This window comes from Triticum dicoccoides, chromosome 2B, assembly GCF_002162155.2.
Source record: "Triticum dicoccoides isolate Atlit2015 ecotype Zavitan chromosome 2B, WEW_v2.0, whole genome shotgun sequence".
Classification (NCBI taxonomy): domain Eukaryota; kingdom Viridiplantae; phylum Streptophyta; class Magnoliopsida; order Poales; family Poaceae; genus Triticum; species Triticum dicoccoides.
This window is the reverse complement of record NC_041383.1, coordinates 719,198,613-719,222,439: the sequence shown is the minus strand read 5'-3', so window position 1 is coordinate 719,222,439 and position 23,827 is coordinate 719,198,613. Positions and strand designations below refer to the sequence as shown.

The 23,827-nt window shown below is 42.0% G+C and overlaps 1 long non-coding RNA gene across 1 annotated transcript; it reads right to left on the bottom strand.

Annotated features, from left to right (window-relative positions):
- Positions 1–226: 226 nt before the first annotated feature.
- On the bottom strand, positions 227–23,618 carry LOC119365840. Its single transcript, XR_005175775.1, has 8 exons — positions 23,096–23,618; positions 21,516–22,001; positions 18,300–18,538; positions 18,053–18,217; positions 17,660–17,719; positions 903–943; positions 707–816; positions 227–550 (listed from the first exon to the last, which is right to left on the bottom strand). It is a non-coding gene; the product is annotated as an uncharacterized LOC119365840 (long non-coding RNA).
- Between the last annotated feature and the right edge of the window lie 209 nt (positions 23,619–23,827).

Sequence of the window (23,827 nt, the reverse complement as noted above, 5' to 3'; positions counted from 1 at the left end):
GACTTGCCCTCCCCTTTTCCTTTCCCTAGGGCTGGCCGGCCAGGTGGATCATATCCAACCCAGTAACAAAATAGTGATAATTCAGTACATTCCATTGATGCATTTCATATGATATGTAACATAAAGCATCAAAAGTTTCTAGGTTTAGAACAACACCATAATATAAGTTTGTTGGCAACCTGCTGATAATTAATTGAAATATACAAAAGACGTTTTGACACTGACATTTGCTTACAAAAGATACCAAATTTCACAAGTTCTTAAATATTTTGAATCAAAAAAACAGAATTCCAGAAAAAGATGGACATAGAATCCCACATGACAATCGACAAAAATGAACTGATCGTTGGCATTAACCAGTGCAACGATCACATCGCCGATCTGATCGTCATGCCATGGTGCATGATGTAGCCGCCCATTCGCTCCTCGCCGCTCACATTGACAGTGGCGTTTTGCATGGTTCCTGGACGCTGAAGGGGGCGATAGCTACGATGCCATCGGGCTCTTGCCGTCCTTTTGCTGCTTAGTTCACAACTTTGTCATCCTGCATCTATCAGTTCACACGGCAGAGAGAAATAGTAAAGGTTCAGAATTATTCTCGGACTAACTGGATGTGTCTAGTAGCTGAATTCTGGTTGAGGTATAAGATGTTGAGTGAACCTAAGATATACAGTGTCACTTTATTGGGAGATTCAGCATTTTAGACCTTGGGTTCGTCCCCGAGCTGCTCCTGCACAGCTATCTATCATGACACATGAGTAACCTTGGCATCTCTCTCTACTTGCGCCGCTGCTCTAAGCCAAGAAATAATCGAACCTGGCAAGATACAAAACATGAAGAATACCTGTTGCGGGATAAGGGAAGCTAATGATGCATGTGAGACTGCAGATTATCACACTCACCTATAATAAACTCCACTCAAATCCTTTGAAGCATCCAATTTCTACATAGATCAAGAGGAAAATTGCCAAATTAGCTCACCCGCTCACCAAAAAGAAGATCTAACATAATCTCTTTGTTGTTGAAATTTCAAGCAAAACAAATAAAAGCTAAGGGAGGCTATTATCACTTGAACAGATGACAACATTTTTCATTATTATTTGAACAGGGCATATACCATGCTCCAGTTTACTTAATTAAAACCGAAGCAATACAAAGCACCGTCAGACACCAGATCTAGTAGCATTATATGGCTAATGAGCATCTAACACAAAGTAGCAACTGGTAGTAGAAACAGGAAACTCTTTGATGCCAAGTACCCCGAAGCTTGTCTAAGCGGATTTTATTGTGAATGATGAAAGACCTTGGGATCGGTTAGGCTAGATCAATCCGGTAAACCTACCTTCTGCATGTCCAGACGAGCTCGATCCAGCGCCGGCCATGGTGATGCGGTGACGGCGGGGACGTGAACAGAGAGATGGCGAGGAGTTGGTGCTTCCCATGAGCACCGCGCTAACCCTATATCAGTAGGGCGTGTAGGTGGGGTTTGTGGCGGCGATGAACTTCTTTAGTCGTGCCCCGACCCCCACCTCTGTTAATATAGCGCGGGTCATAGGGGCCCACCAACCATAATGGGTTGGGCGTCCCCGATTAGGGCGCATTGACCAAGGGCCTGGCAGGTCGTTGGGCCTGCACAAAGGAGATCAACCTAACATTCTCCCCCTTGTTCTCAACACTTTTAACCTTATACTTTCTAGTTTATTTGTTTCATCACATATTGGTACAGAGAGCATGTTTCATCGTCACAGCTCAATTGCTGATAGAATCATTCAGCTATAACATACGTTTTGTTCAAAAACAAATTCTGTTCCTTTTGGGCCTATCCAGGAATCATAAGGCTTTCCCTTAAACCCATGACGGCTAAGTGTTCCTTGAACACATTGGGTGGTAAGCCTTTCGTTAGCGGATCCGCAAGCATATCTTTTGTCCTTATATGCTCGAGACTTATAGTTTGATCCTGGATTTATCTTTCACAACATAATACCTTATCTCTATTGTTTTGGCACCATTACTCGACTTGTTGTTGTGAGCATAGAATACTACGGGCTGGTTGTCACAGTACATCTTTAGTGGTTTGTGAATACAATCTACCACATTCAAGTCGGGTACAAATTTCTTTAGCCATATCGCCTGCCCCGTGGCTTCGAAGTATGCTATGAATTCTTCATACATCGTGGATGATGCAACTATCGACTGTTTGGAGCTTTTCCATGAAATAGCTCCCCCAGCGAGGGTGAATACGTATCCTGGCGTGGATTTTCTATCATCTTTGTCTCGTGCAAAATCTGCGTCTGAATACCCTTTTATCTCTAGGGAATCACTTCTCTTGTATATTAACATGTATTCCTTCGTGCCTTGCGCATAACGCAATGATTTCTTTACCATCTTCCAGTGCTCTATGCCTGGATTCTCTTGATATCTACCAAGTACCTCGGTGATAAAGGCTAAGTCAGGGCGAGTGCACACTTGTGCATACTGTTAGCTACCAACTGCCGAAGCATATGGTACTTCTTTCATTTGATCGATTCCGTACTGGTTCTTGGGACATTGGAATTTTCCAAAACTATCGCCCTTAATTATAGGAGCAGGTGTGGCTTTACTCGCATGCATATTACACATTTTAAGAACATTTTCTAAATATGCTTTCTGCGATTGTCCTAAGACTCCATTGTTTCTATCTCGGTGAATTTCTATGCCCAAAACATATGATGCTTCACCAAGATCTGTTATGTCAAAATTCGAGGATAAGAACTTCTTTGTTTCTTGTAGTAGACTAACATCACTGCTAGCAAGCAGAATATCATCCACATACAAGATTAGGAAAATATATTTCCCATTTTTAAACTTTGCATAAATGCAGTTATCCTCAATATTTACTTTAAATCCAAAACTTTTAATCGTTTGACTAAACTTTAGATACCACTGTCTAGAGGCTTGTCTTAATCCATAAATGGATTTCTTCAGGCGGCATCCCATATTTTCCTTGCCTTCCATGATAAAACCATTGGGTTGTTTCATGTAGACCTTTTCTTTTAAACCACCATTCAGAAATGCCGTCTTAACATCCATTTGATGTAACTCTAAATCAAATGTGCAACTAATGCCATTATGATTCTGAAGGAATCCTTACATGAGACTGGGGAAAAAGTATCATTGTAGTCTATCCCTTCTCTTTGAGTAAATCCTTTTGCCACGAATCGTGCTTTATACTTTTCTACATTCCCTTTAGAGTCATACTTAATTTTGTAGACCCATTTACAGCCTACTGTTTTGGCTCCTTTAGGAATTTCCTCTAAGTCCCAAACATCTTTGGAACTCATCGATTTCATCTCGTCTTCCATTGCCTTCATCCACTTTGATGAATGAGGGCTTCTCATGGCTTCTTCATATGAGGTGGGATCTTTTTCCATATGAATCATTTCTGTGTTATAAACTTTAAAGTTAGTAGAAATAGCTGACTCTCTTGGTCTTGAAGACCTTCTAAGGACCTCAGTTTCTAGCACATTCTGTGCCTCAACTTTTGGCACTTCTTCTAAAATTTGCTGCTGCACCTCCCTTTCATTCTCAACAACGGGTTCAGCCGGCTCCTGACGGACAGGTTCCGGGTCTACTCCCATAGTTGTCATGGGTGGAGTTGCAACTGGTAGTGAGAAAAATGGCTCCTGGATCATCGGATTAGGTGCATGAACCCTCTTCTCCTCAAGATCAATTTTCCGAGCTACCAAGCTCCCCCTCATCATTTCGTCCACTAAGAGGACTGCATGTCTCGTTTCTACAAACTTTGAGTATCTGTCTGGGCAGTAGAAACGAAAACCCTTTGATCTGTCTGGATAGCCAATGAAGTGGCGACTCACTATTTTGGGATCTACTTTTCAATGTTTGGATTAAACATTTTGGCCTCAGCAGGGCACCCCCCACACCCTGAAATGTTGTAGGGAGGGCACCCTTCCTGTCCATAGCTTGTACGGTGTTTTGGGCACCGACTTGCATGGTACTCTATTGAGAATGTAAATGGCGGTTTTAAGCGCCTCCATCCATAATCCTAATGGCAAGTTGGTATAACTCATCATGTTGCGCACCATATCCATAAGTGTATGGTTGCGCCTTTCAGCTACTCCATTTTGCTGAGGCTCGCCCGGGATTGAATACTGGGCTACTATGCCAGTCTCCTGCAAGAAATTCGCAAAAGGTCCAGGGACTTGGCCATATGGAGTGTGCCGACCGTAGTACTCTCCCCCACGGCCGGACCTTACTACCTTTATTCTTTTATCATGCTGATTTTCAACTTCAGCTCTCAATATTTTAAATTTATCCAACGCTTCCGATCTTTCTTTGATTGGATAAATATAACCATAGGAGAGTAATAATCTGTGAATGTTATGAACGAGTCATATCCATCCACACTTTTCACTGGAAATGGTCCACAAATGTCAGTGTGGATGATTCATAGCTAGTGTGCTTGTGCTATGGATTGCACCTTTTTTGATTTGTTTTATATACTTTCCTTTAATGCAATCTATGCATTGTTCTAAGTCTGAGAATTCTAGCGAAGGAAGAGTTTCACTTTTGACTAATCTTTCTATTCTCCCCTTGGAAATATGGCCCAAGCAATAGTGCCATAATTTCGATGAGTCGAATGTTCCTTTTATTTTCTTTTATACTTTATTCGACGCGGAAACATGTTCATTCACGTTGCATACAGAATGCACTTTTTCAGGAAGTGATGACAAATAAAGCTCATCGTGTAGTAAAGCATCACCCACATAAGCATTATTATACCATATGGCACACTTGCCATGTCCAAAATAACATTCATAATTATATTTGTCCAAACATGAAATGCTAATTAAGTTTCTATTACATGAAGGAACATAAAGAACATCTCTAAGTAAAAGCTTGAATCCATCAGCTAACTCCAAGGAGATGTCGCCGACAGCTTCAACTTCCGCTTGAATTCCATTTGCTACTTCAATGCCTCTTTCTCTTCTTAGCGTAGTCCGGGTCGAATGGACTCCCTATAAACAATTTGCAACATGAACAATTGCTCCTGAGTCAATCCACCAAGTAGATTTCGAAAATTGTGTGTACAAGGATTCATTAACTAAGGAAACAATGTTGTTACCTTGCTTTGCCATTAAGGACTTCAGCCAATCAGGGCAGTCTTTCTTGTAATGCCCAGTCTTCTTACAATGGAGACAAGTGTCTTTGTCCACTGGGAAAGACTTCTGTTAATGCTGATGCTGATAGGGAGTTTTTCCATGCTTTGAAGGAGAACTTTTGTTGTTTTGATTGTAATTCCTTTTCTTTTGATCCTTCACATAGTTGAGTGAACCACCATGTGAGGCTTTGAGTCTGTCCTCTTCTTGGACACACATTGTTATTGTCTTTTCAATGTCCCATGTTCCAGGTGACATACTGTAGTTTGCAACAAAAGTTTCAAACTCCTTTGGCAGTGAAGCCATGATCAGGTGGACCAGGAGCTTTGGTTGTGATCTCCAGATCCTCATCCATGGGCTTTAGTTTTGCTGCCATATTGCTCATCCTGAGGATGTGCTCTCTTATTCCATGACTACCACCTGTGTAGTGTTCTGTCACCAGTTATTTTAACACCTGAGTGGCATATATCTTTGAAGAGCCAGTTAACTGGCTCTTTATCTTTGTAAGAAACTCCCCTACGCAAGTGCACTCTGCAATGGAGCCCACAATGGTGCTCTCAATTGTATTCTTTATAAATGTCATGCATTTTTTTGTTTGCATTGACCCACTTTTGGTTTTCTATGATGTATGACATCTCCAAAGGAGCATAATCCCCCCTCTTCTTAGCCCACGCAGCATCATCATCAGTGGCCTCTCTTACTGGCTCTGTAGGTCTGACCGGCTGTGGTTCATCCACAATCCAGTCTAGATCAGCACAAACAAATGCCAGTTCTAATTTCTTCCTCCATTCAGTGTGATTGCCACCTCTGAATGTTGGAACATCTTTTAGGCAACTCATCAAGTGAAAGCCTCATGAAATCATAATTTAAGTGACATCAGTATAACAATCATATGCATTAATGTAACATTGGTCAAACTAAACATACAATTGTCTATGCAATTAAATCTATATTATCGTTGGTTAAAATATTAGAAATAAATGCACCTTTAAATTTCAATAATAAAACATGATCATGTTATTAACAAGGTTAGTCATAAAAAATAACATAATCATATTCATTTTAATAATCACTTCAACATGCTCTTAAAAACATAATTCTATCTAAACTTTTATTTTCTTTGTAAAAGAGCACTATTAATTATTTACGCAGCGTAAAAACATGAATAAAAATTCATGAACTTTTTAATATTTACAGAAACTTTTCTTTGACCGAATAAAAAATCATGAACTTTATTATTTTCTTTATAAAAATTCATGAACATTTCTTTTTGGAAAAAAAATTCTATTCTCTAAAAAACAGAATTAGCTATAGCAAAGCCCAACGCGCGTGGCCCGCAGCGAAAAAAGCAGGCCCACGGCCTAGCCTGCGCGCCGCCAGCGGCTGTGTCCTCGGCCTAGCGCCTGTGCCAGCGTCGGCCTCTTCCTGGTTCGGCCCAAAAAGCCTGGGCTGAGCTAGGTTTTAGATTGCAGCCGTCCACTGTGATCGGACGAATCACCGCGGGTTTCGCTGGATCAAAACCAGACCCGACCGATCCTCCCTAACCCTAGCCCCATTCTCGTTCTCTCCTCCTCGTCTCTCGTCACGGTCTCGCTGACGGTGGAGAAAAAGGGCTTCGCCTGGGCTACCCGGCCCGGCCGCCGGAGGCGGCGGAAGCCACCACGCCGCGCGCGCCTCCTCTCCCTTCCTCCTTTTTTCTTTCCTGTTGCAGAGGGGCTGGCCGGTCCTCCGATCTGTCTCCGCGGCCGGGGCCCGAGGCCACCGGAGAGCTAGGCCTGGCCACCGGCAACGGCGACCTGAAGCCACCGCGCCGCGCGCGGGACCCTTTGTTTCACTTTCTCCTTTACTTTGCTTCATCCATCTCCACTGCAATAGACAGAGAGAGACATGAGAGCCTCCTCTTCTCCTCTACGCCTGATGGACGACGATGATCCGTGGCGCCGTTGCCTCCCCTTTCGTCGGTGACGCGTTTACCTTAGCGGAAGCGCGCCGCCGTCGAACTGCATGGCTGCGGTGCCCCCTTTGTCCTTTGGAGGGTAGGTTCTTCGTCCGACGCCTCGGCTTGCCAATGCGCGTCCGAATCAAGAGGAACAGGCGCAGCCATGACGGCGGCGCTCTTTCCCGGCGGGCCCAAAGCCCTCTCTGGTGAACTTTTTGTTGTTCTTTTTGTTTGCTTTTCTCTGCCCTGCTAGGGTTCTTTGGGGAGGAGAAAAACTTTCCTTTGATTGCTTTCTACCGAAAATCTGAGCCAAAACCTGTCAGATACCATTGATAGACCTTGGGATCGGTTAGGCCAGATCAATCCGGTAAACCTACCTTCTTCTTGTCCAGACGAGCTCGATCCAGCGCCGGCAATGGTGATGTGGTGACGGGGGCGATGTGCATAGAGAGATGGCGATGTAGGAATTTCACTTTTGTCTAATCTTTCTATTCTCCCCTTGGAAATATGGCCCAAGCGATTGTGCCATAATTTCGATGAGTCGAATGCTCTCTTTCTTTTCTTTTGTTAGGTTGATCTCCTCTGTGCAGGCCCAACGGCCTACCAGGCACTTGGTCAATGCGCCCGGACCGGGGGCGCCCAACCCATTATGGTTGGTGGGCCCCTTTGACCCACGTTATCTTAACAGAGATGGGAGCCGGGGCACGACTAACAAAGTTCATCACCGCCACAAACCCCACCTACACGCCCTACCGATCTAGGGTTAGCATGGTGCTCACGGGAAGCACCACCTCCTCACCATCTCTCTATCCACATCACCGCCGTCACCACATCACCACGGCTGATACTGGATCGAGCTCGTCTGGACAGGCAGAAGGTAGGTTTACCGGATTGATCTGGCCTAACCGATCCCAAGGTCTATCAATGGTATCAGACAGGTTTTGGCTCAGATTTTCGGTAGAAAGAAATCAAAGAAAAGTTTTTCCCCTCCCCAAAGAACCCTAGCAGGGCAGAGAAAAGCAAACAAAAAGAACAACAAAAAGTTCACCGGAGAGGGCTTTAGGCACGCCGGCAAAGAGCGACACCATCATGGCCACGCCGTTCCTCTCGATCCGGACGTGCATCGGCAAGCCGAGGCGTCGGACAAAGAACCTACCCTGCAAAGGGCAAAGGCGGCACCGCAGCCACGCTGTTCGACGGCAGCGCGCTTCCGCTAAGGGAAACGCGTCACCGGCAAAGGGGAGGCAACGGCGCCACGGATCGTCGTCGTCCATCAGGCGCAGAGGAGAAGAGGAGGCTCTCCTGTGTCTCTCTCTCTCTCTGTCTGTTGCAGTGGAGATGGATGAAGAAAAGTAAAGGGGAAAGTGAAACAGAGGGTCGCGCACGCAGCGCGGTGGCTTTAGGTCGCCGTCATCGGCGGCCAGACCTAGCTCACCGGTGGCCTCGGGCCCCGGCCGCGGAGACAGATCGAAGGACCGGCCAGCCCCTCTGCAATAGGAAAGAAAAAAAGGGGAAGGGAGAGGAGGCGCGCGCGGTGCAGTGGCTTCCGCCGCCGCCCCCGCCAGCCGGGCCGGGTAGCCGTGGCGAAGCCCTTTTTTCTCCGTCGTCAGCGAGACCGCAATGAGAGACGAGGAAGAGAGAACGAGAGTGGGGCTAGGGTTAGGAAGGATCGGTCGGGGCTGGTTTTGATCCAGCGAAACCCGCGGTGGTTCGTCCGATCACAGTGGACGCTGCGATCTAAAACCTAGCTCAGCCAGGCTTTTTAGGCCAAACCATGAAGAGGCCGGCAGCGTTGGCGCTGGCACAGGCGCTGGCCGAGGCCACAGCCGCTAGCGGAGCGCGGGCCAGGCCGTTGGCCGGCTTTTTCCAATGTGGGCCTCGCGCGCTGGGCTCTGCTGCAGCTAATTCTGTTTTTTCAGAGAATAGAAATTTTTTCCAAAAGGAAATGTTCATGAATTTTTATAAAGAAAATAATAAAGTTTATGATTTTTTATTCGGTGAAAGAAAAGTTTCTATAAAGATTAAAACGTTCATGAATTTTTATTCATGTTTTTACGCTGCGTAAATAATTAATAGTGCTCTTTTACAAAGAAAATAGAAGTTTAGATAGAATTATGTTTTTAAGAGCATGTTAAAGTGATTATTAAAATGAATATGATTATGTTATTTTTTATGACCAACGTTGTTAATAACATGATCATGTTTTATTATTGAAATTTAAAGGTGCATTTATTTCTAATATTTTACCCAACGGTAATATATATTTAATTGCATAGACAATTGTATGTTTAATTTGACCAACGTTAGATTAATGCATATGATTGTTATACTGATGTCACTTAAATTGTGATTTCAGAAGGCTTTCACTTGATGAGTTGCCTAAAAGATATTCCAACACTCAGAGGTGACAATCACACTGAGTGGGGGAGGAAAGTAGAACTGGCATTTGTTTGTGCTGATCTGGACTGGGTTGTGGATGAACCACAGCCGGTCAGACCTACATATCCAGTAAGAGAGGCCACTAATGATGATGTTGCGTGGGCTAAAAAGAGGGGGGATTATGCTCCTTTGAAGATGTCATACATCATAGAAAACCAAAAGTGGGTCAATGCAAACAAAAAGTGCATGTCATTTATAAAGAATAAAATTGAGAGCACCATTGTGTGCTCCATTGCATAATGCACTTCCACAGGGGAGTTGCTTACAAAGATAAAGAGCCAGTTCACTGGCTCTTCAAAGATATATGCCATCCAAGTGTTAAAACAACTGGTGACAGAACACTACACAGGTGGTAGTTATGGAATAAGAGAGCACATCCTCAGGATGAGCAATATGGCAGCAAAGCTAAAGCCCATCGATGAGGATCTGGAGATCAAACCAAAGCTCTTGGTCCACCTGGTCATGGCTTCACTACCAAAGGAGTTTGAAACTTTTGTTGTAAACTACAATATGTCACCTGGAACATGGGACATTGAAAAGACAATAGCAATGTCTGTCCAAGAAGAGGACAGACTCAAAGCCTCACATGGTGGTTCACTCAACTATGTGAAGGATCAAAAGAAAAGGAATTACAATCAAAACAACAAAAGTTCTCCTTCAAAGCATGGAAAAGCTCCCTATCAAGATCAGCATCAGTAGAAGTCTTACCGAGTGGACAAAGACACTTGTCTCCATTGTAAGAAGACTGGGCATTACAAGAAAGACTGCCCTGATTGGCTGAAGTCCTTAATGGCAAAGCAAGGTAACAACATTGTTTCCTTAGTTAATGAATCCTTGTACACACAGTTTTCGAAATCTACTTGGTGGATTGACTCAGGAGCAACTATTCATGTTGCAATTTGTTTACAGGAATTCCATTCGACCCGGACTACGCTAAGAAGAGAAAGAGGCATTGAAGTAGCAAATGGAATTCAAGCGGAAGTTGAAGCTGTCGGCGACATCTCCTTGGAGTTAGCTGATGGATTCAAGCTTTTACTTAGAGATGTTCTTTATGTTCCTTCATGTAATAGAAAGTTAATTAGCGTTTCATGTTTGGGCAAAGATAATTATGAATGTTATTTTGGACATGGCAAGTGTGCCATATGGTATAATAATGCTTATGTGAGTGATGCTTTACTACACGATGAGCTTTATTTGTTATCACTTCGTGAAAAAGTGCATTTTGTATGCAATGTGAATGAACATGTTTCCGCATCGAATAAAGAACAAAAGAAAAGAAGGAGAACATTCGACTCATCGAAATTATGGCACTGTCGCTTGGGCCATATTTCCAAGGGGAGAATAGCCAGATTAGTCAAAAGTGAATTTCTTCCTCCGCTAGAATTCACAAACTTAGAACAATGCATAGATTGCATTAAAGGGAAGTATATAAAACAAATAAAAAAAGGTGCAATCCATAGCATATGCACACTAGGAATCATCCACACTGACATTTGTGGACCATTTCCGGTGAAAAGTGTGGATGGATATGACTCATTCATAACATTCACAGATGATTACTCTCGCTATGGTTATATTTATCCAATCAAAGAAAGATCGGAAGCATCGAATAAATTTAAAATATTCAAAGCTGAAGTTGAAAATCAGCATGATAAAAGAATAAAGATTGTAAGGTCCGACCGTGGGGGAGCGTACTACGGTCGGCACACTCCATATGGCCAAGTCCGTGGACCTTTTGCGATGTTCTTGCAGGAGACTGGCAAAGTAGCCAGTATTCAATGTCCGGCGAGGCTCAACAAAATGGAGTAGTTGAAAGGCGCAACCGCACAAAGGGTTTTCGTTTCTATTACCCAGACATATATACAAAATTTGTAGAAACGAGACATGCAGTCTCCTTAGAGGATGAAATGATGAGGGGGAGCTTGGTAGCTCGAAAAATTGATCTTGAGGAGAAGAGGGTGCATGCACCTAATCCGATGATTCAGGAGCCATTTTTCTCACTACCAGTTGCAACTCCACCCTTGATAACTATGGGAATAGACCCGGAACCTGTCCGTCAGGAGCCGACTGGACCCGTTGTTGAGCATGAAAGGAAGATGCAGCAGCACATTTTAGAAGAAGTGCCAGAAGTTGAGGCACACAATGTGCCAGAAACTGAGGCCCTTAGAAGGTCTACAAGACCAAGAAAGTCAGCTATTTCTATTGACTTTAAAGTTTATAACACATAAATGGTTCATATGGAAAAAGACCCCACCTCAAATGAAGAAGCCATGAGAAGCCCTCATTCATCAAAGTGGATGAAGGCAATGGAAGACAAGATGAAATTGATGAGTTCCAAAGATGTTTGGGACTTAGAGGAAATTCCTAAAGGAGCCAAAACAGTAGGTTGTAAATGGGTCTACAAAATTAAGTATGACTCTAAAGGGAATGTAGAAAAGTATAAAGCACGACTCGTGGCAAAAGGATTTACTCAAAGAGAAGGGATAGACTACAATGAGACTTTTTCCCCAGTCTCATGTAAGGATTCCTTCAGAATCATAATGGCATTAGTTGCACATTTTGATTTAGAGTTACATCAAATGGATGTTAAAACGACATTTATGAATGGTGATTTAAAAGAAAATGTCTACATGAAACAACCCAAGGGTTTTATCATGGAAGGCAAGGAAAATATGGGATGCCACCTGAAGAAATCCATTTATGGATTAAGTCAAGCCTCTAGACAGTGGTATCTAAAGTTTAATCAAACGATTAAAAGTTTTGGATTGAAAGAAAATATTGAGCATAACTGCATTTATGCAAAGTTTAGAAATGGGAAATATATTTTCCTAATCTTGTAGTATGTGGATGATATTCTGCTTGCTAGCAGTGATGTTAGTCTACTACAAGAAACAAAGAAGTTCTTATCCTCAAATTTTGACATAACAGATCTTAGTGAAACATCATATGTCTTGGGCATACAAATTCACCGAGATAGAAACAATGGAGTCTTAGGAATATCGCAGAAAGCATATTTAGAAAAGGTTCTTAAAAAGTATATAATATGCATGCGAGTAAAGCCACACCTGCTCCTATAGTTAAGGGCGATAGTTTTGGGAAATTTCAATGTCCCAAGAACCAGTACGAGATCGATCAAATGAAAGCAGTACCATATGCTTCAGCGATTGGCAGCTTACAATATGCACAAGTGTGCACTCGCCCTAACTTAGCCTTTATCACCGGGGTACTCGGTAGATATCAAGAGAATCCAGGCATAGAGCACTGGAAGATGGTAAAGAATGAACTAGGTCTTCGGGTCAGGGGATAGCTGTCTCGGTTTTCTTCAGACGGAAAGTGTGGTGGTCCGTCCGATCTAGATGGACGGCCACGATCAAAAACCTAGATCCGACCCGGGCCAGTGGGCCGAAAGAAAGTGGGGCACTTGGCCATGTGACCAGGCTGCCATCTCTCGCCCGCCTCTGGGCCTTTGGGCTGAAAGGCTATCGGACCAAGGCCGCAGCTATGGAGCGCCCGCCTCTGGGCCCTATGGGCCGGGAGGCACTGCCGCGAGCGCGCTGGGCCGTGGACGGCGCGGCCAGTAGTTTTTCATTTTATCTGTTTCTTTTGCCCAGTCTTTCGAGAAAATTTTATACAGTTTTTCTATTCAAATTGTCCAATAAAAATTTGTCTCAAAAACGGAAAAGTAAAAGAATTTGTTTCTGAAAAGAATAAAGTCCATGAATTTTTTATTCATGTTTTCCACTTCAAAATAAATAAAAGTGCTCTTTTAAAAGAAAAAGAAAATTCTTATGAATGGAATATTGTAAAGTTTCGCTGCAAAGTAAAAGTTTTATCCTTCAATTAAATTGGAACCAACGGGAAAATTTTAGTTGGAAGAACAGTTTTTGGGAGAAGTTTTTTCACTTGTGGGTGAAATCAGATTCAGATAGCTTCTGCTATGACAATACAAAGATATTTGATTAAAGTTTAATTATGATATTGTTATTTTCTGACCAACATTGATGATGACAATATTATAATTCAATGAGTCTTATAGTTAAAAGTTCAAATCTTTGATAAATTTTGTATCAAAGTGACCAATTTTCAGAGAATTTGATAAAGATTAAGAAATGTATATTGCTAGTTTTCCGCTGCAATAAAATTGATAATGATGATTATTTTCTTAGCAAAGTTGCTTAATAGAAATTTTATCATCACATTATTTATGAGTTATATGCGTTATTTCCATTTCTGCCCAATGGTGATGTGGAATTAATGTAAAAAGGTGATGTTTTATTCTATTTCTGCCTAACAATGATTTAGAGTATAAAAGAAAGGTGTGCATATCTTTAACCAGACCAGCGTAGGGTTATTTTTATGCTCATTATTGTTGATTATTGGTTAATTTTCTCAGAGTGAAAGTTTTCCATGCTTTCATTTATGAAAGCAAAAGGCTGGGTACTTGTGTCCCGAAAGATGACCAAGAAAGGTCATAACGTGATGGAGTATATTCTCTCTAAAGAATGGCTTCAGAGAAGCCAAATCTGGATATTAATCCAAGAAAGAGATATATCATTGAGAGTCTTGCTCGACGAATGTCTTCATGTACTCTCCATGGAAAAGAATTCTCATCTTCTATGAGATGCAATAATTGATATGCATGATTAATTTGACCAACGTCGGATTAAGCATGCATGTGTATTAAAGAATATTCAGATTTATTTCTGAATTTGATGATTAAATAGGCAATCAAAGAAGCCAATTCTGGCATTCATATCCCTTCCAGAGAATTACCTGCATAGTGAGAAAAGATGAGTATGATAATACCCGCATGGCGGGGTAAAGTTGGCATAATATTTATGTCGGAATAATCCCGTATGGTGGGATAAATTTTGGCAAAGGAATTATCCTGTATGACAGGAAAAAGATGTGATGACTCATATGTTTTTAATGAATCCCAATTTGAAAGAAAAGTATGGAGTAGCCCTTATGCTATCCTAGTATCGACTGTGCACTTTTAAGTGTCATAGTCATTAAGCAATCAATGAGTCTAAAGAGAATAAAAGTTATAGACGAACCAAAAGATAAGAATGATATGCATGTTTGACTTGCAAATGTACTATTGATAAAGAACTCGGTTGAGTTTTTTTAATGGAATGAGGAAAGTACTCCCATATGAGTTAACGGATAACTTTATTCCGCATGAAGTAGACAATCAAAGTTTCCTCAATTCACAAGAGTTCTAAATGGTTTTCGAAATTGTGGCAAAAAAGTTCTTGCCACATTTCGAGGGGGAGAAAGTAATGTGAATGATGAAACTCCCCTGCATAATGTGCACATGGTTCATCTAAATTGATCTATAAATGATGAATGTGATCGTCGGGGGAGTACGATGGTCACAATAATGATACACAATAACGATACCCCTAAAGTAAAGAGATAGATATATTCCTTGAATCTTACAGTTTCCGATTCGAAGATAGCATATTCATACTGAACGAGATTCAAAAGTAGAAGAGGGTTCTTATGAGGAAAGTTTTGACAGAGCAAACCCAAAATAAGAAATCTGGGGGAGCTATTTTGTTGGCTACCTAGATAAAGTAAAAGACTATAGAGTATACCATAAGGCTTGTATAGATTGTATCTAGGGGAGCATGTTGTATGACCTATACAACATCTGTTGTTGGCTCTATAAAAGGATGAATGAGCAAATATGGATCTTATGATATAGGACCCTGTAAAAGCTATTGCCTCTTGGCAATGAAAGACTATAGAATTAATTGCCGCTTGGCAATAACAGAGCAACAACAGCCCCATATGAAAGAAGTACCAGTATCTGAGTGAGAAAATTAGATATGTCTGATGACTATAAAGTCTATGTTGGAGAAATTAAAATTAGAGGGTGATCCCACCTCATTTAAAGCTCAATCGAGCTTTGAGAAGTGTCTGCTTATCTAAATGATAAGAGACTATGTGAGATGAAATGAATTGGTGAATCCCTATGATGTTTGGGACACATGAGTAATTTCCAATGGAGCCAAATAAGTAGGCTGTAAAGAGTCTACAAGGACAATGTGACTCCAAAGAAAATATGTAAAGGTGTAAAGCACGACTTAAATCGAAAGGTTTTTGCGCGTTTTACACTTAGATTACAATGAGTGTTGGTAGCACATCATGATCTGAGTTACATCAGATGAAAGATATTATGATCCGAGTTACATTAGATGGAAGTAAAGAAGACAAGGGATACTGCCTGAAGAAGTCTTTTATGGACTAAAGCAATCAAATGTTGTTTTGGATTAAAGAAAATGAGAGGACAATTGTGTTTGTATAAAGTTATAGAATGGGAATTTCATTTGCTAATCCTGTACATGCGGATAACATTCTACTTGTTAGTAGAGATGTTAATCTACTACAGGAGGAAAAGAAGTTCTTGTCCTCAAAGTTCAAACGAATGTTCTTGGTAGAATGTGTCTCGTTATAAGGATCGAGATTCACCGAGAAAAGAATAAAAGGGGCATTAGGAGTGTCGCATGGGCATGCTAAGAAAAGTTTCTAAAGTATGCATGAGAGAAAACCTATGCCTGTTCTTATAGTAAAGGGTAATGATTTTGGGAACTTTAGCGTTCCAAAAGTCAATATGAAATAGACCAAATGAATATGGTACCATATGTTTCAGCTGCTAGAAGCTTAATGAGTGCAAAAGTATAACATTACCCTGACACGGTTCGCGTAACCAGGTTGTTTTGGCAATGTCCAGTCCAGATATAGATCACTAGAATGGAGTCAAAAATATCAGCCTCATGCTAAAAGGAGCAAGTGCTCTCAAAAGGTTGTGAATACAGAGATAGAACTTGTGAAATATACAGCGAAATCCACAATTGTCGCTAACTGTCACACTTGGAGTTTTTGTGTGGAAAAACTCTAAAGAATGAATCAATTATCATTAATATGATGTAAAGATAATGTACAACATGATATGAGGCTAAGGGACAGGCAAAAAAAGGTCAAAGAAACATGTACCCGGAGTTGATAATGGTTGACAGCAGCAATAACCATTAAGTAATTCACTCCTATGACAACGAGTCAAGTGTGGTGCCAAACACGTTGACACAAAGTTATACGTTGTTAAGGAGAAAGTCCAGAATTATGTTGAAATGCTTGGAGCATGAAAGCAACAGACAAGTATTTGCAGATCTGCTTAATGAAGGCTTACCGCCCAGTGCGTTCAAAGGACACACAGTTGACATGGGTTCATGGTATAGTCTATGTTTTCCGGACAATAAAGGGCCCAAAAGTTAATGTATATATTTCAAAACAGAGAGGTGTGTTGTAGCTGTCAAGTCCATCGGCGATTGACCGTGACGATAGGGAAGCTCATACGCATTAATCTGTGATGAAATGAGTACTTTGAAAAGAGTTATTTCAAAGTACAAAGTTATAAATTTGAAAGATGAGATCAAGCGGGAGAATGTTAGTATTGATCTCTCCACCAATGGGCCCAAAGGCCCATTAGACCCTTGACTCGCTCCCTGATTGGGGGAGCCCAACCCAACTGGGTTGTGGGCCCATGTCGCGCCGGCTATAAGAGGGAGGTGGGGGCCACTAGGGCAGGTACGCCAAAACAGAACCGTCACCCACCTCCCTAACCTCATCGATCGAGGAAAGCCTGCCAGCGATGGGAAGCTCCACAACGCCCTGCCGCACTTCACCGTTGACCCATACACCGACCGTCGCGGCCCGTGCGCAGACCTTCATCGACGAACCAGCGATGGCCGGAACGCTAAGGTATACACACAAACAGATCATAGACAGACTGCAGATAGTTCGATCTACTCTGAAACCCTAGCCTAGTCGATCCCATGGTCCTAACAGATTTCTGTAAATGTCTCATTCAATAATAAGACCACCGTAAGTAGTGTGTATTAGTTAATCAATATTTAAACTAAGTTACATACCCGCACAAAAATCTAAGTTACATAAACTTATTTAACTTCACTACAATAGATGTACATATTTGATTTCAGGTGATTGGTGAACCTTTGTTCAAAAAGGTAAAATTCATGCTTCTGTTTAACATTTTATCTAAAATTAGAAGATTCCACTTGATCCTCAAAGGTAATTCTAGGTAGAATAAATAACTTACCATTGGGTTTTTGGAAAATCTCCGTCGTGCTTTCAGTTTGAGGTAGTCGTTTTGACTGATCTGCACTAAGTGAAAATATGTGCCACTTCAGTACAAACTTTGTCAAAACAGAACTTCAATATACTAAGATTCATTTACATGTGATGCTATATTGGAGGAACAACTAAATAACTTATCATGATTTTGATATATCATGACAACTCAATGGCCACCTCTTTCTTATTTTGTTCTCCGTACAGTGGTTTTATTCATCTTCCGTTAGTACCGGTCCCTGATTACTATAGGAGTATAGGTGTATCACCCAAAAACACACAATCCTATTTATGCCCATCAGGATTCGGAAATTAGCAGAAAAAGTATAGAACTACTGGAATAGAGACAAAATATAGATACCTCGGGCTTTTTTATGAGAGAAAGAGAAGGACCTATTAGGTCCACCAGCGCCTTCGATACCCAACCAAGCTACTTGGGCTCCTGACAACGACGGTTGTCAAGGAGAGAATGACGACACCGACAAAAGGGCACACTCCAACTTTAGATCACGACTCCATCATCAACCTAGATGAGCAGCAGAACATCACAAACTGAATCACAGTAACAGAAAGACAACCAAAGAAAAACTCACTGGTGGGCACCTCACCATCGACCAGCACCGAACTAGAGGGAGGCACGGCAAACTCGTCGGAGACGTGCACCTTCTTCGCCCACCATCGTGTGGGGAGGGCTGACTGTGGAAATCATCACCGGGCTCAGGGAGGGCAGAGGAGCTTGCCAGCCAGCTGGATCAAACCGTGACACTATCAATGAATAACTCTTCTTTCTTACTTGCCGAATTCGGCTTATATGGCAATCCAAGCCTTGCAGCAGATATAGAGAAACCTAAAAGACAAAATACCTTTAAATTGTTTAGGACTAAAATCTCAGAAATCTCCTTTTATACATAATTTTGCTAGCTCCCTAAGAAAGTACTACTCTCTGGTTTAATTTTCAAGTTCTGGCCAGGTGACTGTGACTACAGGTGAAGAACAAACTTGTGGTGATTTGAGATTTGCAGTGCCACCTGATCAAAGTACCCTCAACAGAAGCTCATGCTATCCAGACCTACACACATGGACTGACCTAACCAATGCAACTGAAGTATGGAAACTGAACAAACAATAAGCATATACGTAACCAAAAGTTTCCTGATGTAGGTCTGCAAGGACAACAGAATTCATGGCAGATTTGTAACTTATCTACATGTAACTTTTCTCTCATGCACTTGTCCAAAAAACGTGTGCCCATGCACCACCTAAAGTTGCAAAGATGACTTGGAAACAGAAAAAGGGAAGCAACTCACGGTGATTCTTGAGGTATGAGGTACAATTTTTTACACGTATGAACAAACAATAAATAATGAAGATGACAAAAACAAGGAGAACAGAGAATGCATTTTTCTCATTTCCTAAAACAACCCATCTAAATAAAATATTAGCACATCTCTGGAATGAAATCTAGAACCAAGATGTCCTGATATAATAGAAGGTCAAACACAAGCCTTTATGAAATTATAACTACAGGCAAATACCAAACAGACAATATATGATTACCCTCCTCTATATCTTAAGAAGAAAGAGCAGATTGTATGTTTAAGTTGAAATTGAAACCGTATGCTCAATATTTATGAAACTGGACGCTCAATATGTGCCTAATCATATCTATCACAGGCCATTGTCACAGAAACAGGGCAAGTAATCGAACAGAATAGGAAAAAGGCGAGGTTTCATGATGATACTACTCCACTGACATGCTCATGCTGTTTTTGTAATCAGTACAATATTGCATATCAATGAACATGAAAATAAAAAATATGGGCGACGGGCATAGATAATATGCACAAACAACAATAGGATTCTGGGGATTGAATCAAAAGAAATGGGGAGAGGATTGAATCATCATGACAGTCTGACATGCTGATGTTGTTTTTGTAGTCAGTACAATATAGCATATCGATCTATGTTTTTATGTCCCTACAAATTTGGTTAGACGAACTACACAACAGAAGCAGGTTTAGCTAATACTAGCAAACATGCCCGTGCGTTGCAACGGGTACACATTCACTAATTTGACAGCATAGAAAGTACTAATATTATAAATAGATACAATATTACTAAAGCTTAATTTCACAACTTAACTTGCATGCTCGGGAGCCTACAATCTAAATTACTAATAGTTAATAGCAGCAATATTAGTCACAAAAGCCACACGGTGTTTTGTACACTGATTGATAGCTTATACAATATGTATATTATGTGTTAATCCTCCATGAAAATTAATTCCAAAATTCTACCGGTAATGTAGATTTTCTAACATATATTTTTTTGAACGGTTTTCTAGCCATAGTTGTACAAAATAAGAATCAGATTTATAATTAAAATTTCATTTAATGACATTTGACCAAAATTTATGTAGCTTGAAACCCTATCCAACTGCTACAATTTTAAATTGATGAAATCTGGGGCTAAGAATTATTTTAGGTCATCCCTTATTCATTTTTTTGTCATTGTGAGTTTATTTAATCTTCTAAAACAGTCTGGTTTTTTACATGATCTTCCTTGGTCACTGTACACAAAATATGACTATGTTGGTGGCAAAAAGAAAAAAACACTTAAGTGTGTATTTTTTTCATGTAGAGTATACATGTTTGAATGTTTGCACCTAATTTTATTTTTGAAAAAAGAAAACATATTCAAAGGTTAGTTAATTTTCTCATCCAGAGCATATACGTTTACGGTTTGCATGTTTGCGGCAATTTTGTCATGGGAAAGCTCTATGAAATTGCATAATTAACTGTTATGTTGCATTAGGAGTTATCCCATGTGCATGCATGATATACTTATACATAAGAAGAAAAAATCTTGTTATGAGACATGAACACTGGTCAAAATCTTGTTATGTTGCATCCTTGCCCTACATCATTCACAACAACATGACATCGCACCATTGCCTACGATCTTGCCAAGGATCTGCCTCAATTCCACTGTCCATCATCACCGTGATGCCCCCCACCCTTCACTGGGACTATGTCAATTACCTCCAAAATACCTTCACCACCTATATGAAATGTCAAACTGGACAACATTCATTTGTACACATTATTAATTCACTGAGGAAATTTTAAATTTATAAACCCAGTGTGCATTGGCTTCTACCAAAATTGGTCAACTGGACTGTATGTGAGTACTTCCAAATTTTGTTAGTCACCTGCATTAAGCCTTCACTTTCCCTGCTACCTGCTAGTATGCTTGACTAACTAATTGGCCAATACATGTTGCTGACAGATAACTGACATGCAGTTTGCTAGTAAATTTTAATAAGTTCCGCTTCTATTCAGTCCCATGACCTCTGCTCCTATACATGAGCTCAACTACCATACCAGCAGATCAAACATTTATTATAAGTTGGCATATTGACGGCTTTTTTTACAATGAATGTGCATATTAGAGATGTTTTCTGCTTGTGTGCTAATAATGTTAACCTGGTTACATCAATCAACTTAAGAGAGGTGGCAGCTCTTGCGATAGCTTGAAGAGATAAAATATCAAATAGGACTATACTCATATTCATTTATTCAGCAGTACACATTATTATTTCACTATTCTGAACGCAATCACTTGAAGAAAGCAACATGCTTCAGGACTATAAACATGCCTGTGTGCGGTCTGACCAATCTAGTACGACATAGATGATCAATCTAGCTAAGCACATTCAAATTCCAACCATCTAAGGTATGAATCCATTTTTAAAAAAAAATCCATATGTTAACCAGCAAATACTAACCAGTGGTAACCTGTGGAATTGAGGAAGAAGATTAAACCTGAGGTCATATTGAGTGCCCTAGTTGTATCGTGGCTTAGGGCTGGGTCACTACTGCCATGGCGCCATCCCACATCACAGCTTTGCCATGGGAAGGAGCCAGCTTGGATCAAATTAGTCGTTGCAGCTGCATTCCTTTTTCTGTACCTGGACTTAGTTGTTCTCCTCTCTACTCTCTGTTCAATACTTGTCCCTGTTTTCTTTTCTAGATTGAACCACAAATTTCAGCCTGGTGATAAACATATATGCTAGAGCCCTACAAATTAATATCTATGATGCAATATTAATGGCATAGCTTCAAAAAATAAAACAACAACAATGCCGTAAACACATCTTTTGTCCAAAATATAATGATGTTTAGAGTGAAAATCTAGGGACGAAGGTACTACCTGAAGAACTGTCATCACAAGTTCAGTAAACATGCCACACACAGTCTGTCCGCGCACCACACACTTGCACCAAGTACATCTTGTCCCTGCTTTCTTTTCTAGATGGAACCAAATTTCAGTCTGGTGATAAACATATATGCTGGAGCCATATAAATTAATATATGTGATGCAAAATTAATGGAATAACTTAAAAAATAAAACAACAACAATTTCGCAAACACATCCTCTGTCCAAAATATAATGATGATTAGAGTGAAAATCTAGGGACGAAGGTACTAACCAAAGAGCTGTCATCACAAGTTCAGTAAACATACCACACACAGTTTGTCTGCACACCACACACTTGCACCGCGTACATTGGCATCGTGGACCTGACCTGGTGTGCCTCGGCTGTCCTCCCCAACAGCAGGGACTACACCATCGAGGTCTCCCGCATGGTCACCCTGAACGGGTTGTCCTTCGGGCAGTCACCGTGCTCCTCAAAGGCAGTGCAGAGGCATCACACGAGAGTGTCCAGGGACTTTCCGCATCTGTTTTCAGCGAGCACGGTCACGGCGCCGGCAGTGAGGGGCAGCCTGCACGCAAACACCTTGATCTTGTCTAACTGGCGCAAGAACCGGAGGAACTCCATGTGTGCGCCACTGCACCGTGTACTGCCATCGCGCTCTAAAGTGGCAGCCGCCGCCTCCTACAGCAGCTTCAGTTACACTAATTCATTATATCTGCTCCGTGTGTCCACCATCGCCATCGGTGCCCATGAATCCAACACCTCCGCCCCTACCTTCCTATTGGCGCTGTCGACCCCTTCGCGGCGCCCGCCTTCACATCTCGCTCCGGCTACCTGGCATCACCGCCTTCTCCATGCGTGCACCGGCGTACACCGCGGGCTCCACCGCGTCCCCTCTTGCGCCGGATCAGCCAGGCAGAGGCATGCAAGGACGTGGCCGTACTGGGCGCTGAGCCACAGGACAGTGACGAGAATCTCCTCTTGCATGATACGCTCATCGTCCTGTTGCTTCAATGGTTCAGCATCGCGCCAACAACAACATCTCCTCCCCTTTCTCTCTATTCTCTAGGCTAATACAATCAATCGGAATGTACAAAACTTGAGCAGTCTATCAATGAAGACTTTCACATGAAATTAGTGCTAGATGGAACTCCAAAGGAACAAAAAAACAAAACAGAAAGTTACCTCCTGTCTGTTGGGTCAATTGTCGAACAGTTGACGTGCAGCCGTGCAGGTGGCAGCTGGATCCTGAGAAGGAGATGGACATCGCAACTGGAAGTTCCAATGTCATAGGGGAGGGCCCAGGAGCCGTGTACGTCGTGGAGCGCCGTCCAGAGGTCGGGGAGAGGCTGGCTTCGCCGGGCGTCAAATCGGAGAGTATGGCGGGCTGTGCCGGGCGTCGACCGTTGGGAAGGAGATAGGAGGTGGAGCTGTTGGTGCGGGGGTTGGGCCTAGTCCAGGAGGAGCGCCGCCGGAGGGAGGTGGGGCCGCCTCGCCGTCACGGCCTCCGCTCCACCACGGGCTCTTCCCAGAGGATGTGCACGTCGTTGACCGCGCGGGGCACGCCTCTGGCCTTGGGTTTCTAGCGAAGTGCACCAGCGCAGCCGCAGACGAGCTCGCACATCCCGCATGGCCACCTCGGCCGCTTGTCCCCCTCGCTTTCTGGCGGCGCTCTCATGCAAGGACGGGGGCACCATGGCCGGACAGATCGAGCAGAGCACGCACCGAAGGGAAGGAGCCAATGCGTTTAAAAGGACTGCGGGTTGAGTACTAAAAAATGCAGGGTCCTTTATGTAAGAACGAAACGTTTTCTCAGATTATATCCACTTTAAAAAAGACTGCGGGTTGTATTACTGAGAAATACAGGGGGTTTTAGCAAAAGTGTCGCGACGGTGAGCGGGCGTGCAGAAGCGATAA